Source organism: Lucilia sericata, unplaced genomic scaffold (genome assembly GCF_015586225.1).
Source record: "Lucilia sericata isolate MDLA Ls3-8-SP2 unplaced genomic scaffold, ASM1558622v1 Contig000015F_arrow, whole genome shotgun sequence".
NCBI classification, from domain to species: Eukaryota; Metazoa; Arthropoda; class Insecta; order Diptera; family Calliphoridae; genus Lucilia; species Lucilia sericata.
In genome coordinates this window covers 529,760-551,235 of record NW_023994054.1, presented here as the reverse complement: position 1 = coordinate 551,235, position 21,476 = coordinate 529,760, and the positions used below count along the sequence as shown (strand labels likewise).

General features: G+C 29.1%; 1 protein-coding gene across 3 annotated transcripts in view; it reads right to left on the bottom strand.

Annotated features, from left to right (window-relative positions):
* The window catches only part of LOC119605856, a 63,489-nt gene extending 45,528 nt beyond the window's left edge, over positions 1 to 17,961 (bottom strand). The window contains exon 1 of one of the 3 annotated variants that reach the window (XM_037959192.1): positions 17,619 to 17,961. The gene's annotated coding sequence lies outside the window, so the exon portion shown is untranslated. The remainder of the gene's footprint in view (positions 1 to 17,618) is intronic. The other 2 variants (XM_037959200.1, XM_037959208.1) reach the window with 2 other exon arrangements.
* Positions 17,962 to 21,476: the final 3,515 nt, after the last annotated feature.

Below are 21,476 nucleotides of genomic sequence, written 5' to 3'. Positions count from 1 at the left end.
TAATGACGAAGGCTGTAGAAAATTATTAAAATCGGTTCATTATTTCACCTCTCCAGTATACAACCGTACAAGAAGAGACATTATTTATTAAATATGGCCGACAAATAAATTTCGATATGATATACTGAGAAGTCCCATATTTGATTAAGATTTCCCGATTTGAACCAAACTTCGGAGATATATACCTTATTATCTGGAACAGAATTCTCTGAAAATTTAGACGTATTTTCTAAAATATTACAAAAATTTGCGTTTTTCCCGCTATCCACTGAATTCAAATCGCAGATACAGCTAAACTATAAGTGATTAATATAATACTGTTCTATTCCCTAATCTGTTGTCCATAAATCCCCACGATATCTCCCAAAAACATCAATGTTGGTTTAACAAAACTGAAATTGGAAGTTTGAACGAACCGTTTAAAAAAATCAATTTTTTTCGACCATAACTGAGAACAGGCTTTTGTTATCTTACTAGCTATACCCAGTGTGCTTTATTATCCTAAAAGCAATATAAATAAAAAATTTTCTTAATAATTTTGAAGATTCTAACTGGAATGTTTTCCAGAGATACAATTTTTCCGAACGTTAATTAAGATTTTAATGTAATAGATGACAAATTTAAAAAAAAATCTAATATTTTCCCAGATCTACGAAATTTTGTATTGTAAAATAATTCATATAGGGGGTGCCAAGATACCATTGAAAATCCGCCCGTTTTTTCTCTAAATATTCACATGAATGTCAAAGATCTTCATGTAGAATTTGAAGATTCTAGCTCTAATAGTTTCTCAGATATATAAAGTTCTTCTTGCTAAATTTGAAGAATCTTGTTCTATTAGTTTCCCTGATAAGCGAAATTTTGTATTTAATTCATATGTGAGATGCCAAGCTCCCCATTGAAAGTCCGCCATTTATTCACATGAATGTCAAAGTTTTTCAATTAAAATTTGAAGATTCTAGCTCTAATAGTTTCTCAGATATACGAATTTTTCTATTTAATTTATATGGGGGCTCCAAGCCCCCCCCCCATGACGAAAGTCCGCACTTTTTCCTCCAAAATGTTCAGATGAGTATTTAAGTTCTTAGTGCAAAATTTGAAGAATTTAGTTCAATTAGTTTCCCAGATAAACTAATTTTTGTATTGTATTAATATGGGAGGTGCTGCTCCCCTCATGGGTAGTCCGCCAATTTATTTCCCAAAATGTTTACATGGATTTTAAAGTTACTCGTGCAAATTTTTAATATTCTAACTAACCAAGATAAACAAATTTTTGTATTTAATTTATATGGGAGGTGCCACGCCCCCTAATGCTATTCCGCCCACTTTTTGTTTTAAATAATTGTATTGATACTAAAGGTGCTCCGACAAAATTTGAAGAATATAGCTGTTATATTATCTCAGATATACTAATTTAATATTTTCTTAATATGGGCGTGGCACGTCGTCAACTTGAAATTTCAAGTCCATCCGTTTAGCAGTCTATAAAGTACAAACAAACAAACATACATATATACAAACACACTTTCATTTTTATATATATAGATAATGACAGTGACTCTTATTCGTGTAATAATAGTTGTATCCTTTGAGTCATTGAAATAATGCCAAACCAATATTGCGCATTTGCAATAGTTAAAATTATCACCACAGAATAATTTGTTCATCCTAGGTCCTTTCAACAGCCCAACTAACGCACATCTTAAGTTGTTGATCCAGTTTTAAGTGATCAAAAAAATTATATCTTCTTAAAATTAGTCAAATCGTTTAGATCTTGTATCGATGTTGTGATAAAATTCGATTTAAGTTTTAGGTAACTATGTGCCCATTTTGACCAACTTTAGGCAGATGTACATACATATATACACATACACTTATTATAATGCACAATATTTTTACTATTTCAGTTGCCACTGTAATAATTTATAAAATTAAAAAAAAGAAACATTTTACTTTCGCTTTAAAATAAATACAAATAAACATTTTTTTAAACTACAAATGGTACATGCAAAACATTAATTTCTTACAATTATTTTTATTATTTTTTGTGAATTAAATTTTTTAAACACGATCATCTAAATAACTGTGTGATACATTACATTACGTTTTTTTTAAGTGTGTATCACAACAAATATAATATTAAATTTAAACAAAAAAATTATGTACTTGTATGACGTGTGTCTGATTAATAAACTGAAATGGCCTGAAACTAAGAAAAAAAGGCCATAATAATTGTTATGCAAATTTATTCATACATATGTTTTTAGAAAAACAAGCGACCAGCAACAATATTTGTTTTTAATATTTCACATTATTATTTTTTTGTCATTGTTTTTTTCGCTTGTTATTTTTATGATGACATTTTAAACTTTGATCTGAAGAACATGACTTAAGGCAAGTCTGTAATAATGTTGTTGTTTTTTCAACACAATACGGTTTAATGTTTTTATTTTATTTACTTTACATAATCGTAATAAGTCTGGTTGAAAATAATTTAAAAAAATTTAAATTACTTTAAATAGATTTGGTTGGTATGCTGGTTGTTTGTTTATTTATTTGTATGTGATTTGTTTTTCTTTTTTAAGTAAAATGTCATGACTTTAATGACTCACATGAAGATTATGTCATTTAATACAGTTAATTAATGATTTGTTTTTTTTTTTTTTTAATTTTATCTGTTAAAAAAAAAGTCATTTTAAGCTGAAATAAAAAATATGAAAAACCGGTTAATGAAAGAAAGTATTGTGTAGAAATTATTTTTGGTACAATTAAGTTTGTACATCTTCTTAATAAAATTCTTTTTCCATAATATATTAAAAACAGATTTGTCAACGTTTGTAGGCCAGTCCGTGTGTTTGTCCATATGTTTCTTGAAAATAGTTTTGTGAAATCCCCAGATAACATTGATATCCAAATCTTATATAATTCTATCAGACAGGATTTGAAAATCAGCTTTAAAATAAATAAAGCTACTACATCATATGTATATGTATATCCATATATATAAAAATGAGAGTGTGTTTGTATGTATGTATGTTTGTTTGTTTGTACTTTATAGACTGCTAAACGGCTGGACCGATTTTTCTGAAATTTTCATAGTTTCTTCCTGTATGTCTAGAAGGAACTATAGGCTACTTTTTATGTTGAAATTTCAAGTGGGCAACGTGCCACGCCCATATTAAGAAAATATTAAATTAGTATATCTGAGATAATATAACAGCTAGAGTCTAGAGTTTTGTCGGAGCAACTTTAGTATCAATATAATTATTTAAGACAAAAAGTGGGTGGCTTAGCATTAGGGGGCGTGGCATCTTCCATATAAATTAAATACAAAAATTCGTTTATATTGGAAACTATTACAGTTAGAATATTAACTTAACGAGTAACTTTAACATCCATGTAAACATTTTGGGAAATAAATTGGCGGACTACCCATGAGGGGAGCAGCACCTCCCATATCTATATATATAAAAATTAATGTGTGTTTATTTGTTTGTGGGTTTGTATGTTTGAAGTCTATAGACGGCTATACGGCTGGACCGATTTTCTTCAAATTTTAACAGTACCTTCCTGTATATCTGGAAGGAACTATAGGCTACTTTTTATTTTAAAATTTCAAGTAGGCGAGTTGCCACACCTACTTATTTAATAGCTGTTAAAAGTTATATATCTTAGAAACTGGTACAATTAGAGTTCTCACATTTTGCACGGACAACTTTGACATCAATAAGAATATTTTTATGACAAAATGGGCGGAATGACTATAGTGGGCGTGGCACCTTCCATATTAAGAAAATATTAAATCAGTATATCTCGGAAAATGTAACAGTTAGAGCCCTCAAATTTGGTCGGAGCCACATAAGTCTCAATGTGATAAGTTAGGATAAAAAGTGGCGTAGGGGAGTGGCACCTTCTTAATTAAATACACAAATTCGTTTATTTTGGAAACTATTAGAGTTAAAAGCTTCCAATTTTGCATGAAGAACTTTAGCATCCATGGAAATATATTGTGTATTAAATTGGCGGACTACCAATGGGGGGAGTGACACCTCCCATATGAATTAAATACAACAAAATATTTTATCTAAGAAACTAATAGAACTAAATTCCTAAAATTTTGCAAAAAGGACTTTCATATTCATTTGAATATTTTGGGGAAAAAAAGCGGACTTTCATCAGGGGGTGGCTTGGAGCTCCCATATGAATTATATAGAAAAATTTGTATATCTGAGATACTGTAGAAGCTAGTATCTTCAAATTTTACATGAAGAACTTTGACATTTATGTGAATATTTAGAAAAAATTGGCGGACTTTCAATGGGGGGATTGGCCTCTCACATATTAATTAAATTCGAAAAAGTGGCATCTCCTATGTGTAAATGGGTTTTTTAGCTTTTAGTGTAGCAAAGCACACGGGGTATAACTAGTATGTATATAAAAATGAATGTGTGTTTATTTGTTTGTTGGTTTGTTTGTGGGTCTATAGACTCCTAAACGGCTGGATCGATTTTATTGAAATACAGAATCATCCTGTATGTCCATATGTTTCTTGAAAATAGTTTTCTGAAATCCCCAGATAACATTGAAATCCAAATCTTAAATAATTCTATCAGACAGGATTTGAAAATCAGCTTTAAAATAAATAAAGCTACATCATCTATAAATAAATGTATATAAAAATGAATGTGCGTTTATTTGTTTGTGGGTCTATAGACTCCTAAACGGCTGGACCGATTTTATTGAAATACAGAATCATCCTGTATGTCTGGAAGGAATTATAGGCTACTTTTCATTTCGAAGTTTCATGTAGGCGAGAAGCCACGCCCACATCCAAATAGATAATAAAATTAGCATATCTAAGGAACTGCAATAGTTAGAGTCCTCAAATTTTATACTGACAATTTTGACATACATTTGAATATTTAGGGGCAATATGGGTGCGTGGTACCTCCCATATAAAGAAGAAATATTAAATCAGTACATCTGAGAAAATATAATTGTTATAATCCTAACGGAGCCACTATAGTATCATTATGATTGTTTAAGACAAAATGGGCGGACTTGGCACCCCCTCATGAATTAAATAAAAAAATTCGTATATCTGGGAAACTATCAGAGCTAGAATTCTCAAATTTTCCACGGTCAACATTAAAATACATATGAACAATTTGGTGGATAATTTCCGGACTAGAAATAGGGGCGTGGCACTTCCTTATATATGGGAACATATTGGAGCTATAATCCTCAAATTTTGCACGAAGAACTTTGACATCCATGTTAACATTTGGGTGCTAAATTGGCGGACTAGCAATAGAGGTCGTGGTACCTTCCATATGAATTAAATACAAACATTTGCATGTCTGGGAAACTATTAGAGTTTGAATTCTCAAATTTTGCGCGAAAAACTTTGACATTCATGTGAACACTTGAGTAATAAAGTGGCGGACTAGAATTAGGGACGGAGTAGCTCCCTTATGAGATAAAAACTAAAATAAATGGGAAACTATTAGAGCTGTAATCCTGGCGTGGAATCTTCATTATGAAATAAATAAGAAAAACGTATATCTGGGAAACCATTATAGTTAGAATCTTTAAAAATTTTAAAGTTTTTATTTATATTGTTTAGGGTAGCAAAGCACACTGGGTATAGCTGGTTTAATAGAAAATTTACATCACAATATATCCTTTTAAATTGACACTCTCCATAATGAGTTCAATGTTCCAACATGATTCTTTCTTCATTTCGTCTTCTAATTTATGTTGATAATAAACAAAAAATTTTTTACGTTCATATAATTATGCAAAATCTCGACTAACCGTAAATAATCTAGTAATTAAGATGTTAATAAATTACAGACCTAGAAGCAATTCAACAATTCAACATCCATATACTTTGCAAATGTGTAATTAGGTAATATTAACAACATAAATTTTAATGCTTTTATTATGAGCATTACTATGAACGCACATACATATGTCAGTGAGTAATTGTGTTTTAACAAATGCGTAAATGAATGAATAAATATAAACAACCCAAATTTCAAACAACTTTCCCTTAATGAAACAAATAGAAACTGGCAAATCTGTTGCTTTTCTCGGCCTAAATTTATGTATGTCCAAATAAAATAACGTTAGAAATTTGTAACAAGTGCAAATACACATTACAAGTCAATTCATCTCGAGAAGTATTTCATACCTCTTTGTGTAGAACGATGAAATGCTTGTCTTGTAATGATAATTTATGCTTAGATTCTTGTAATAGTAAATATTTATGTAAAATTGTGTACATTTATTACACTGTGTTACCAATAGTAATTATTTATGTAAAATTGTGTACATTTATTGCATTGTTTTTTTCCAAACTAACATGGACAATTTTTTTTTTCAAGAAAATATAGAACAACATTCTGAAAATATAGTCAATTTAAATAGAGGCACTATATATCGAACAGGGTCAACAAAACACATCGTTGATGAGCGTTATACGATTTTTAACCAAGAATAATTGATGATTTTGATATTTTTTACCTTAAATAAAAAAAATAATATTTCAAAAACGTGCTATTAAAGCTTAAAATTTTGGCGAAAACTTTGGATTTTCCAATTTCTGGAATATATGTAAATAGACCAGATGAAAACTATACTGTCGAAAAACGCGATTGGCAAAATGATCTTTACGCCCTTATTCGCATCCATGATTCAAATGTTACACATCCTAGAAGCACAAGAGTTCTGGGTTCTTATAAGATTCTAGCACGATAGGACCGAGCGGGAGGAGCTATATGATTAATATTTTCCAGAATTATTGATAGGGTTTGGTATTGAAAATAGGCAATACTAGTGCACGATTTTACTTAAGAAAGATTGAATCTACCAAATTCGAACAATTTTTAATCGTTGATATCTACAACTAGTTTTGGCCAAATTAATTTGTCCACATTATTGTAAAAAGAAATTAAAGTCCAAATTTCCCAACAAAAAAGGAACAATTTGTTTTTTTTTTTTTTTTTTTTTTTTTTTTTTTTTTTAAAAAAAAAGATCGAAACCTGCATCAATGGTGAAATTTATGGAAAAGAATGCTTTGAAAATCGTATGTGTTACCATTTGTATGAATTGACACTACAACCCCGTTATTATGGCCAGACCTAGCCAGTGCCATTAAAAAAAGACACAATTAAATGATCTTTAAGAGAAAATTAATTGAAATGAACAAAAAATTCGATGTTGTTTTATAAAATATTCCCTCAAATTGACCATTACTATGTCCAATGGAAAAAATTGGTGAATTATGAAGATGTCTAAAGATAATAAGAATGACAGTATCAACTTTCAAATATTCCAGCAAAAATAAAACGAAGTATTTCCAAAAGAACAACATTTATCATCACTTCAAAAGTAGCACTAAGTGAATTTTTTACCTTCCATGGAAGTGATGTTTAATGGCTTCCGAAGAAGTGAAAATAATTATATTTTTATTCAATGCTGAAGATAATTTTTTTTTTTATTTTACACTTTTATGGGTTAAAAATTTATAATTTTGGAGTTTTGTATAAAATGTGCATATATCCCTTATTAATGTTAATATTATTGAAGTCAAATTAGTTATATTCTATAAAACTACAATTTCACTTCCGAATAAATTCCAAAAAAAGAGCATAAAAATGACTTCTCAATGACAAACCTGTGTTAAAATCAGGTCTTTTTCAGTACTTCCATGGAGTAAATTCTACTTCTTTTTCTCTTCTTTGAAAGTTCATTTTTTGCTGGGATATTATCTAAGCGGCATTTGACATCGGCGAAAGTATCGTGCATATTCATGCAAAATAAATTGTCTCCCATAGAGCTCTGACGCCATTTTTTTTTTCAAAACCAAATTAACAATAAAAAATCTTTTTTTGTGAATTAGTTTTGAACTTATAAACGATTGAAAATTGTTAAATTTTTGTAGATTCAACCTTTAACAATCTTACATGGTTAGTGTTTAATTAAAATTCGATATATGTTCTAATATGAGGGACTGAGGGACATTCACCACAATGTTAACAAGGACTGAGTAGATAGACGGTTGTAACCCTGAGTTTTTCAAAGTATTTTTGTGTTTTTAAATATCAGCTCAAAAAATTGCTGTAGCATTGTGTTATTTACTTACAAATTCATGTTAGTAGTACATACATACATATTTCTCTAAAATTGTATTCCTTAATTATTAATGTGGGAATATTTTGAATATTTAGTTTAAGGACCATCAATGATTAAATTAAACATTAAATCACTTTAATATTTGACATTTAATCGGACATCTATAAATATGTTAAATAATTCTCTATTAAATGTGAAAAAATTTAGTAAAACAAATTTCAATACATATGCAGAAAAATTAAACTATTTTATATATTTAATAGGATCCCAGGAAAAACTTACATTGAAAAGTAATGAGTTAGAAAACTAATAAAACCTCTTTTCACTACTTCTTCATTAGCATTTTAAGTCATTATTTTAACACGGTTATGTCATTGGAGGCAAGTACTTTCTCGCTCGCTTACAAAGAGGGAGTTAAAGAAAAACTTTCAATTTCTCTTACAAAGAAGTTGTTTAGTAAGCTGTTTTATTTTTTAATAATAAAAAGAGCCAGCTAGTATACGAACCAGGGACTTCGGTTTGTTAGTCAAATGTTCTACTCACTGCACCACTGCTTAGCAATTTTATTGCGTACTATATCAGATTATAAAAAAATCATTACTAGAGTATTTCAAAGTAATGAAAACGGTAAGTAGTAGTCATTGAAAAGTAAGTGGTTATGGAAGTACAACCCATTACCATGTTTTTGCTGGGATGTCATACAAATATAATTATTACTAATAAACTTAACATAAACGCATTTTAAGAAAACATCTAAAGGATAGGACTATGAGTGATCTTTAGCCTTAGCTTTCATTAATCACATTGAATGTGATTAATGTAGTGAAAAGTTTATGGTTATTATCTAGCACATTTTTATGAAAATTGCCCTATGAAGGACTAATGTAATTCACTGGTAGCCTTAATAAACAATTATTCTGGGTCAGAGTAAAGCTTTAAACAATTTTGAAATTTCTTCCTCTTTTCATATATTGTATTGTAAAACAAGTTAGAGTGCTATATTCGGCTGAGCCGAATATAGCACTCTAACACACCAGCTACTTTTATATTAATACTTTTTTAATTGATCAAATATTTGTAGAAATAATTTTTCTCATGTCTTTAATAGAAAAACCCCAAGATTTAAACAGCTTAAATCTGTTACAATTCCAAGATTTTTTGAACATTACAAACCCCATTTTCTTTTATATTTTTATAGCGCCCTAAGATATGCTTTAACGATATTTAATGTGCATGTATGCATGTGTGTGAAATATTTAAGGATTTTCAAAATACATATGTATAATTTTGTTCTACACAAATTGATAATGCAACTAGTTAAACGCGGTTACATTGCTTTTAGGGGCAGGACCTAGTATAGGAGATATGACCAATTATAGACCGATCGTAAAAAATTCTTTAAGCTAAATTTCTGTACATAAAAGCTATATTTCAGTCAAATTTTTTATCTATATCGTTATTTAGTAACAACTAATGTGTGTTCAGGTGATTTTCTGAAGGGACACTTGCATGGCACCGATCGCACCCATATTATGGACCGATCGTGAAAAAATCTTGAAATAGAATTTTTGTATACTAAACTAATATTTGTGTCAAATTTTGTATCAATAGCTTTATTTGGTAATGAGTAATGTGCGTTTAAGAGATTTTCGTAAAAGGACCTTGTATGGGAGCTATGACCAATTATGTATAAAAAGACAAAATTTCAAAATTCTGTATCTATATCATTATTTGGCAATAAATATTGTGAATTTAAGTGATTTTTTGGAGGGGACCTAGTATGAGAGCTATGACCAAATATGGACCGATCGTATTTATGCATATAAGAGCAATATTTGTGCTAAATGTATGGATATCAATATTTTGTAATGAGTTATGTGCGTTTAAGTGATTTTCGAGAGGGGACCTTGTATGGGAGCTATGACCAATTATGGACCGATCGGAAAAAAATTTCACAGTAATATTTCTGTGCATATAAGCAACACTTGTATCTTAATTTAGTAATGAGTTATGCGCGTTTAAGTGATTTTCGGGAAGGGACCCTGTATGGGAGCTATGACCAATTATGGACCGATCGAAAAAAAACTTTCATAGTAATATTTCTGTATATGTGAGTAATAGTTGTACCAAACTTTAAGTGGATATCTTAATTTAGTAATGAGTTATGTGCGTTTAAGTGATTTTCGGAAGGGGACCTTGTACGGGAGCTATGACCAATTATGGACCGATCGGAAAAAAATTTCACAGTAATATTTCTGTGCATATGGGCAATACTTGTACCAAATTTTATATGGATATCTTAATTTAGTAATGAGTTATGCGTTTAAGTGATTTTCGGGAGGGGACCTTGTATGGGAGCTATGTCCAATTATGGACCGATTCCGAAAATTTTTTCACTCAATGAATTCTATTGACATAAGATTTTAATTTGTAAAATTTTGTGAAGATATCAACATTCTGACGGAAGTTAATAACAAAAAACTCATTTTCCGGGAATATGTACTTTTGTATGGACTTATACTTTTGTATATGAAATTATGGACCGATTCTGGCAATTTTCAGTAAGAATCAAGATCTTGTGTAGAAACGAATGTATGATGACTTTTATGAAATTATCTTGCATAGTTTTCGAGAAAATTACATCAAAAATGCTTATTTTTTCGGAGTTGTTTTAAATTTTGATTCATAACTTTTCCCGATGTGAACCGATTTTGCTCATTATCAATACCAAACTGTACCGGATAATAATGAATATTTTGGGTGACTTTGGTTAAATTATATTGCTTCGTTTTAACGTGAGCGTCTTTTACACAGACAGACAGACAGACGGACGGACGGACAGACGGAATTTCATAAGCACCCAGAATATATATATATACTTTGTTGGGTCTCAGATGAATATTTCTTGGTGTTACACACGGAATGACAAACTTATATATACCCTCTATAACCACTGATTGTAGTGGAGGGTATAAAAAACTGGAATACATATTTATATGCCAGAAAATTTCAGTTGAAACAAATTAATTTTCAAGGAACTAAGATTAGATAATATGTTTACTAATTTGTTTAATTTTACAATAAAGGATTTATTAAACACAGCACGTGCACCTCTATTTCCAGTTAAAGAATTTACGGTAAATGTATGTAATTAATTAGAAAATTGCAAATTATAACAAAATGCACTTTTATCTGTTTTATTCTCTATTTAAAAGCGTTATGTTTAATAAGATTTAAACATTTCAATATTAACAAAGACGTATATTAGGGTGTATTTTAATTATATTTTTATACCCACCATCAAAAAAGATTTCGTAGACCCAAAAAAGTGTATATTCTGGGTCTTTTTTAGCTTTCAATAATTGACTCTAATCCCCATTTAACCAACCAATCATTCAATAAATCGTTTAAAAATCAAAGTTTTAAGTAAATTATTTGTTATTTGAAATTATGTAGTTAGTCTTTCAAGTCCTAAAGAGTTCGGTTTATAATGGAATTGGCTCAAGATTAATGTTACTTTTTGTTATCTAAATTAAAAAATTCCACCCTAATGTATGTATGAACATCCGACAGTGTATGCAAGTAGTAAAGAAGTTTTGTAATTGACTAATTAAGTATTTTATTCCAGCTCTTTTATATCATATCGTTATTATGTCTTTCTTTTTTAAATAAATTTTCTTATAATTAATTTTTTCTTCAATTTGTGTTTTTTTTTTTTAATATTAAATCGCTCATAGTTGTTCTTTGAATAATTAACTTCGACACTACAAATACGCTTTAATGGGAAGATTTATTTTTTTTTTTTTTCAAATTTTTATGTGACGTTTGCGTTATGTTTACGTTTTTAATTATTAGAGCGCATGATGATTATGATTTTATTTTTTTCAATTTAGAATTTTTGAAAGGGGGGATAAAAAATTAATGAAAACAGTAAAGAGATAATGGAATGGGTAACCTTAACGCGGAATAGTGTGCTGTTGCTGTGTAAAAATAAATAATTGTAAAAGCATACATATATGTGTTTTTTTTTCATATATATACCCAGCAAAAACTCGGTAAAGGGTTGTGCTTTCATAACCCCTTACTTTCAATGACTACTACTTATCGTCTGCATTACTTAGAAGTACTCTAGTAATGACATTCTTATAATATGACATAGAAGTACTTTATTTTTGGCTTTATCATTTTGTTTGCACATTTTATTTAATTGTGTGTTAAGAATTAATTGTGTTTTACAAAAAGGAAATCAAAATAAAATTTGTATGTTAAAACCATTATTTGAGGCGCAATAAAATTGCTAAGCAGTGGTGCAATGCGTAGCACAGTTGACTAACAAACCGAAGTCCCTGGTTCGTATTCTAGCTGGCTCTTTTTATTATAAAATAAAAAAAACAACTTACTAAACAACTTCTTTGTAAGAGAAATTGCAAGTAGGTACTTCTTTAACTCACTATTTGTAAGCGAGCGTGGAAGTACTTGCCTCAAATGACACCACCGTGTTAAAATAATGACTTAAAATGCTAATGAAGAAGTAGTGAAAAGAGGTTAGCTTTTTAACTCATTACTTTACAATGTAAGTTTTTACTGGGTATGAAATCACCCTGGATTTTCTAAAAAATTGATATTACATATACTATGTAATGTTAAATTCATTTAGTAATTTCTAGTAAAATTTCATTTTTCTTTATTCTAGAATAGAAATTTTAACTCTGAAATACTGCTACTAAGCCCTACAAATTATATATCGACTCCTGTGAACTAAAACATTCTAACGGATCGACAGGTCTGAACTAGGGTATTCAAAAGATTAATCGTCGATCAAATATTGATCGTTTAACCGATCGACGAATAAATGAAAATTGTTAAATTTTAAATAACGAATAAACCGAATAATTTTTATCAATTAACCGATTAAGATAAACTTTAACAGAAAAATGACTATATATTTTCTACAAAATTCAATATTTTTATAGTAAATTTTCTTCCTTTATTAATTCCGTAATTATTTTTTTATAATGAAGAACATTTATTTGATGATTTTTATAACAAAACATCAGAAACATTTTAGGAATTTGTTCCGATTTATCTGCTTAAAGAATTGGTTAATATTGAAACATTTCCGATTCTCGAAAAGATGTATTGGAAATAATGATATCTCCTCTACTTCTACAACCAGTTTTGAAGAATATTGTATTTCTAATAAGTTTATCAGAAATAATTATACACTAGTTCATTGGAATCTTTTGGAATTTTTATAAATATCTCAGCTTTTCGAGAGAAGTTTTCTGTTTAAACGTTTCGACGATTCTGAACTAAATTTATAGAATTTCAAAATACAAAAACATTAAAAATACAAAAATGATAGAATGTTTTAGTTTGGAGGCGTTGATATATTCTAAGTAAGATTCTATGACGATAAACTAAGGCGGTTTAGTTTACTGTTAATTTTACCAAAGTGTTCGCCATTTACCAAATATATTTGGTATTGAAAATAGGAAAAAACTCAATATTTCCTACAGTATAAAAACGTTGATTATAAGGCAATCGTAATGAAGTTTTGAAATTATTTTGCCAAGAATAGCGAGTACTTTTAACCCTCTATAAGATTCCCTTAAGTGGTTCATATAGGGTCATATTTGACTCTATGGTGGCCTTCACAAAATGACTTTGACTTAAAAATATTATACAACAAAAAATAACGTTCGAATTAGTTAATATATGGTCCTACGCCCCATATAAATACATTTATATGGGGCTTAATTAAAATAACACTTACAACTATATCGCTTTCTCAAATTCAAAATTTATTTTAAATATTCTACATGTAATTTTTTGAGTGTAATAAAACTCTTACTCGTTATTTTTCTAAATAATTAGTTTATGCGGTACTTGTTATAGGCTACACCTGCCACACTTTAAAGTTCAAGCTTGAGTTCACCTCTATTAAAATGTAAAACATGTATTTAGAATTAATAATTTAAAATTTATTTTAATGACACTAGGCAGCCAAATCACAAAAAAAAAATAATAAAACTACATTTACTATTTTGTATAAATAGCACTTAAAATATTTGTATAAATAAAACCATTTTTGTAATCAAAATAAAATTTCACTTTTCTGCTTAAATGAATGTTTGCGAATGCAAACTGCACATTTTTCTATAATTAACACATTTGCACACAGAACAAATACTAGAGAGACGGTGTTTAGTAAAAATTGTTTGCTAAAAAGTAAATTAAAAGTGTTAAATAGAAAATACTCTCTCTCTTTCTCTTTATTTTTGTTTGTTTTACCATTGGCGGGCAAAAGAAATTTCTTTGCCACTAAATTTGTTTTAATAAAAAAAAAATATAATTTACTTATGAAAAAAGAAATTTGAGTCTGACTTTGTGGTGTCTAACTCATATTTACTTTATTTTATTTTTTTTATTTTCTATTGAGGTTTTTCTATTTAGATTTTCAAGTCATGCACTACATAGTCATTACATTTAACTTCATTATCTAAACCGATATGCAAAAAATTATTTGCAAAATTTTTTAAAAACTAAAGAGCTTTAAAATGGCAATACTGCAGTTTGAAGTAGTGTTGACTAATGGTCAAGCAACACTTATAATTTTAACTCAATTATGGTTTAGAAAGAAATATGCATTTATTTTTGTTTATTTATTTCTGGTAATTTAGTTTTTTTAAAACTTTTAAAGCTTGGAAAAAGTTTACTATTTGTGTTTGTTTTATTTTTTGTATTTATCAATGACGTTAGTTTCTGTTAAGTAAACAACATTTTTGCATTACCAATTTAGATGAAATACATTGTACAGTGCACTGTGGTCATATTTTCGAAAAATAACAAATTTAAGGAGTAAATTTTAATATTTTTATTAGTAAATTTTGCATTCCAAATGAACTGATAAAAATCGGTCAAGCTTAAACCATATTTTTCTTTGCTTTTATACTCTACACCACTATAGTGGGGAAGGTATTATACGTTTGTGCTGATGTTTGTAACGCATAAAAATATTGGTCCTACACCCGTATACCGATCGACTCAGAATCACTTTCTGAGTCGATTAAGACATGTCCGTCCGGCTGGCTGTCCATGTAAACCTTCTGCGCAAGCTATAGTCCACAATTTTCAAGATATTTTGGTAAAATTTGGACCATACGAGTTTTTTGGCACAAGGACGATGCCTTGAAATCGCTCCATTATTTTACCTAGCCCCCATACAACCTTACCTTCCGTTTTTAATCCATAACAACGTCAAATATACTACTATCTCACCAAAAATTGGCACAACTAAGTTTTTTATAGGCATAAATGATCGACCGTCTTTTGACCCCAGCCCCCATACAAACCCCCCTTTAAAAAATAACTTAAACGTCCAAAAATTGACTTATGACCATTAGTATCGCGATGAAATTCAGCATAACTAAACTTTATATAAAATTACATCCCTCTTCCCAATTTGTTGAGGATCGGCCTATATTTAACACTAACTCCCATATAAAGCCTCTTTTAGAAATTTAGTTTTTCATCAATAAATTGCTTAAATACATCGGAATTAAGGTGATATTCAACATAAAAGTTTCTTTATTTAAAATAAATAATTTTCAATGGTGTAGGGTATTATATATTCGGCCATGTCCGACTATACTTTCCTACTTGTTTCATAGTATATTTCAGATTCTCAGAACGATATAATATAGACAAAATTTACTTCGTAACGAAAAAATTCTAAGCAAGAATGATGGATTCACTCAAACAAATGGTGACTGGACCCGGTCCATTCCGATCGTTTTCCTCAGTTTTTGAAAAAAACTCGAAAAGGTACAATTTTCCCATATAAACATAATCATAATATACGGCCCAGATTTTCCACTTTAAAAATGTGTTCATAACTACTTTACTCTCTCCGTCTTGCAATTTGGATTTGTCCGTCTTGCCATTTGGATTTGATCAAGAATGAGTTTTGATCACACCTGCTGAAAATTTTGCCCATAATATCCGTTAATTTTTAAGATCACGAACATTTTTCTAAAAACACGGTTTCAGTGGACCCTAGCACTTTGAAGATTGATAATTTCCTTAATACTACTTTTTTAAATTCTAATATGATCTAGCCATGTCCGTCTGTCTGTCTGTTAAAATCACGATAGAGTCCAAACGGAAAGAGCTAGAGTGTTGAAATTGTCCACAAATATTCCCTATAGGTAAGGTTTGTTTTGTATTGCCAATTTTTACCTTAACTCGGAAATATTTTTAATGACAAAAAGGGATTTTCTAAATGAGGGGTCATATGGGGGAACGAGGGATAGGACTATACATTTATACATTTTGGTAGTGGGATTTAGGTTAGGTTAGTTATTCATGCAGAATATCATCATAATATTACTGTTTATTAGTGAATTTTGACCATCAAGTCATTTTCTAAAGAGGACTTTGTATGGAGGATAGGATCAAATGAGGCCCGATCATTATGAAAATCAGCAGTATTATTAAGACTTATATGAAACTAAGTACCCCTATTGGGTGGTACGGTTGTATGGGGGCTATATAAAATAATGGACAGATTTTAACCATTTCCAATAGGCTTCGTCCTTGGGTCAAAAGAGGAGCATGTGCGACCTGTATGGTTCGCACAAGGTGATTGGTGATTCTGCGCCGATTGGTATACTTTGTAGTGGGCGTAGGACCATTATTTTTGGGTGTTACAAACATCAGCACAAACGCATAATACCCTCCTCGCTATACTGGTGTAGGGTATAAATACGAGTACAGTGATGAAATTCGGCATAAACAAGTTCTATACAAAGAAATTATGTATAAAATTTTATGAGTATCGGACCATAATATACCCCTCTACCATAAAAGGTCCCCTTTAGAAAATTACTTATACTTCATGACGGATTTAAAAATATCATAAAAATTGGAAACAAATAAGTGTTATACGAACGGAGATCTATCTACCAAATACATAAATATGATACAAAAAAACCAAATTATGGTTATAAAAATTTGACAAAAATGATTTGTTTTTAAAAAATAATATTGTGTTAATTCTAAAGAGCTCGGTTTATAATAGTCTTAAGCCCTATTCAAAATATCACCGTGATGTTTATAGGGGAACAATCCTTTTACGGCATACGATTTTATGGTGGGTTAGAGATAAATTTTTTTATTTAAAAATATTTAAATAATCAGTATTGCCAAAAAATCATATTCCTTATAGAGAAATATTAAATGATATTAACCCATTTTCGGATAACATTAGGTTATTAAACATTTAATATTCTAATATTTTTTGCGCCACAGTATAGCTATTTTACTTTAGTTATTAAATGTTTGGTATTTTCTTTTTTTTTTTTTTTTTTGTTGAAAAAAGTAACTGAACTTCAAACGTGTTCAAAATAAATAACTATTAAATATAATTACTAAGTATATAGTATATTTTCTACTAATTTATCAAAAATTCAACGCACACTCAAATATTAACTGCAATTTTTTAACACTAATTTCCACTTTTTTTCTTATTTTTGTTTACACTTTGCGGTTTTCTTCTTCCATATTCATATGTACTTTTCTATGAAATAGTATGGAGCTAGATAGATTATGGTTTCGTAAATTCATTCATTAACATTTTTTCTGTTTTGTTTAGGTTTCTCACTTTTCTTCTATTATTTTTACACGTTTTGTTATTTTGTTTTCTTAAAATTCTTATGTTTTAAACAAGATTTTTTTTTTAATTATTTTTTTAGTTAAATATGTGGTGGTTTGTTTAAGTCTTGGGTGTTGAAGAGTTTATGCTGAGTGTTTGTTATTAGTTTGTCGACTGCTTTTTTTCAACTGAAAGTTTTTCAACAGTTTCAGTTTGTTTATATGAACTCCTATTTAATTTTAACATCTTCCACAATAACAAACGCTGAAAAGAAAATACAAATCCAAATTGGCTTTAAAATTAAGAGTAAAATTCTTTTTCACCTGTCGTAGTTAAAATTTATAGTAGTTTTTTTTTGCATTTGATTCTTGTGCATTTAATGTTTCTTTCTTTCTTAAAATTATTGCAAAATTTTTAAGAGAATTCAGAAATTTACCATTGAAAATGAATGTACATAAGTACATATTTACAATGTAGCATGTGGATAAAACCAAAGTGTGCTAAAAAGAACCGGAATTTATTTGTTGTGGTTTTTGAAAACATCTTGTGGTTTGATAATATTGTCATTATTCGATTATTTGAAAAACCCGGTTAGTAGTTAAAAAAATTGCATATTTTCTTTGGCATTGTTTTGAAATTACTTTTAAATTATAAATATGTTCATGTGTCTTGCTTGAATATAATTAAAAATCCTGTATTCGTTAAGGTTGATTTTTTTTTGTCAAAAAAGTCATTGTTTAAGCTTCACCATTGACCCCTCTAGGGTATTGGTGAATCTTTTTAGTAAATTCGTTAGATATGTTTCTTTTGAACAGTATTACATATTAAGTCCAAAATCGAAAGTGTTTCATAAACTAATTTCCTATTCGACTAATAGTCTTAGAAGTCAAGCTATCCGCATTCAAATTGTTTGTTGATGACTTTGTCGTTTTCATTTGATATTTTTATCAGAGAGTGTATAATATTTATATGCCTCTTAATATGGGTGAGAGGTATTTTGGAATTGGAATAGGTATCATCCAGATATTCGGGATGTTGCGGTTATCCTTCTTATGACTCCGCTTTTAACATAAGAAATCGATTTTCGTTTCTTGGCAGCAGCTTTTTTTCTTCTTAATATCCTTAGTATACTTACCATTATATGCCTGAACATGATTTTGGTGTTTGTATATTTTGGGCTGGTCCAAGAAAGCATCAGGTGCACAAAATGGAGCAACGAGGTTAAGGGCTAAGGCTATTCCTGAAGGACTTTAAGTTCAGGCCCGAAATAGATTAATGTTCTTAATAGAAAGTTAATTAAATGCTTCAAAATATGTATGTACGTTGGCCAATTGTACACAAACCAACGAACTGAAGATTTGTAAAAACTTTTTAAACCAAGTCGAATTGGTCGATTTTAATGTATTTTTAGCTGCTGAAACCGAATCTGATAAATATTTGTTTCTATCACCCTCAATTTTCTCACAAAATGGCATATGACCGATATTTTATATAATTATAAAAATATATTTACGTTTTAGGGCTAATTTCGATTTTTTCGACGTCATCGTGAATATGGGTCTTCATCATATATTTTTCCTAAGTTTCATTTAAATCCCTTGAAAACAAATAAAATATTTCACTATGATTTCAAGAAAATTTTCCTATATAGCATAGCTAGAGTTTGACCTTCACAGTTCTTGAATTTTATATCAAATGCACAACAGTAAGGAATTAAGTCTAATTTTCAAAAATATTACAAAAAAATTCTTTTCTGTGGGAGTTATCGACCTAATTTCTTTACCATTTGATTCCCATCTTTGTTGTCCATAAATCACATGGACAAAGAAAAATCACATGTTAAAAGTTTGAAACTGGAGTTTTGAAACTGACGCCTGAAGAATTTTCCATTTATCACTATAGCCCAAATACAATTTAAACTATATAATGAAGTTAAAACTCACATTTAAGTTAATACGAACTTATTTAATGTAATGACAAGTTTTATTAGAATATTTCCCAAAATGTGTTCAATATTTTAAAATATTTCACATTTAAGTGTTTTGTAACACTAAATAATTTTGTAATAACTTTTACAATTTTTGATTGATTTTGTTTTTTAATCTTATTGGAGCGATAAATTAATATACATTATTTCAACTCAAAATGCAATGTGTTTGAGTTCAAATATTAATTTTTACATATGCCCCTTAAATCCTACTAAGAGACCACAAAGCTTTTAATGAACCTTTCATTTGAGAAAAAAAAATACATCAAAAACTTCCATTTTGAAACGTCCATTTTTGTACTCGCATCGCATTATGGGACTATAAAGCCCTTAAAAGAAATTGTCTAAAGGGGAGTTTTTGGAAAAAAAAAAATATTTTTTTAGAAAAAAATTTTTTTTTTAGAAAAAATTAATAGATAGCTATCTGAACTCCTTTGGATAATTTTTGCTAGGACCAATAGGTGGAAAGTTACACTCATTTGAATAAAACCCTGTATGACCAAAATGTCCAACTTTGAATCAAAGTCCGAATCAAATCATGCAAAATTTTGTTCTTATGGGTAAAAATATGCCCTAAAAAAACGATGAAAATTCTTAAATTGTTCTGAAACGTATAAATATTTGGTCCATGAATGAATTTCCCCGCAATTAGTAAATTACATATTAAGTACTTTTTTAAAAAACCCTTCTATTTATTTAAAATATGGCTCCCTCTAACGATTGCTAGCTTCAACTATGTTAACATTAAGTGGGTTGCGCATGCTCTTTTAAAATAATTAAAAAAAAATATGTCTAAAAGTATGCAACGTAGTAAATAATATGTATATTTTACGTTTATTGTGTATTTTATTACATTTGAAATACATATGGGCATTTCCACCGAAAAGTCCACCGTGACTCAAAAACTAAGTCATCAAAAATAATATTTCAACTTGTATTATTATAGAAAATGATTCAAATTTTTTGAAATTAAAGAGCCCAAAACTCTTAACCATTATGATGAGAAATCGGAATCGAAAGTTACAATATTATTTCAGGCATATTTTTTCACCTTTAGTAGCATTTTCTTTTAATAGTTTTTATTATTTTAAAGGCTAATATTTAAATGGACTTTTATCGGAAAACATTTTTTTTTTTCATAAAAAGATAAAGATCCTTAAAAGGCAAATTTTCGATATTCTTTCACGTTGAAACAGGATATATCCCGATAACTTTTTAGTTGGCATTCAAAACTTTGAATCTAAATCAATATCCAAATCGCATCCCACTAAGCCCTTAAGGGAAATTGTAGAAGCTATTATCATCTGAACAAAAATTGTAAACAACGAATAGAAATAGCTATCTAAATTCTTTTGACAATTTTTGATAGGACCAATAGGTAAAAAGTTACACTCATTTCAATAAAACCCTGTATTACCAAAATGCCCAACTATGACCCCCTCTAAGTACGGTAGTGACCATCCAAATCGATTTTTTTGATTTGGGTCACATGACACAAAATTGACCATATGTATATGGATGTGTTTTGTTTTAAGAGCAGTATTGCTAGGAGCTTTAGAAAAAAAGATGATAAATCGGACATTAAAAAAACCCCGAATGGTGTAAAGATTTGAAAAATAAAGTTTGACAGAAGGCTTCATACATTCTTAAATATATTAAAACAAGTGACCATAATATTATTATTTCATTATTATT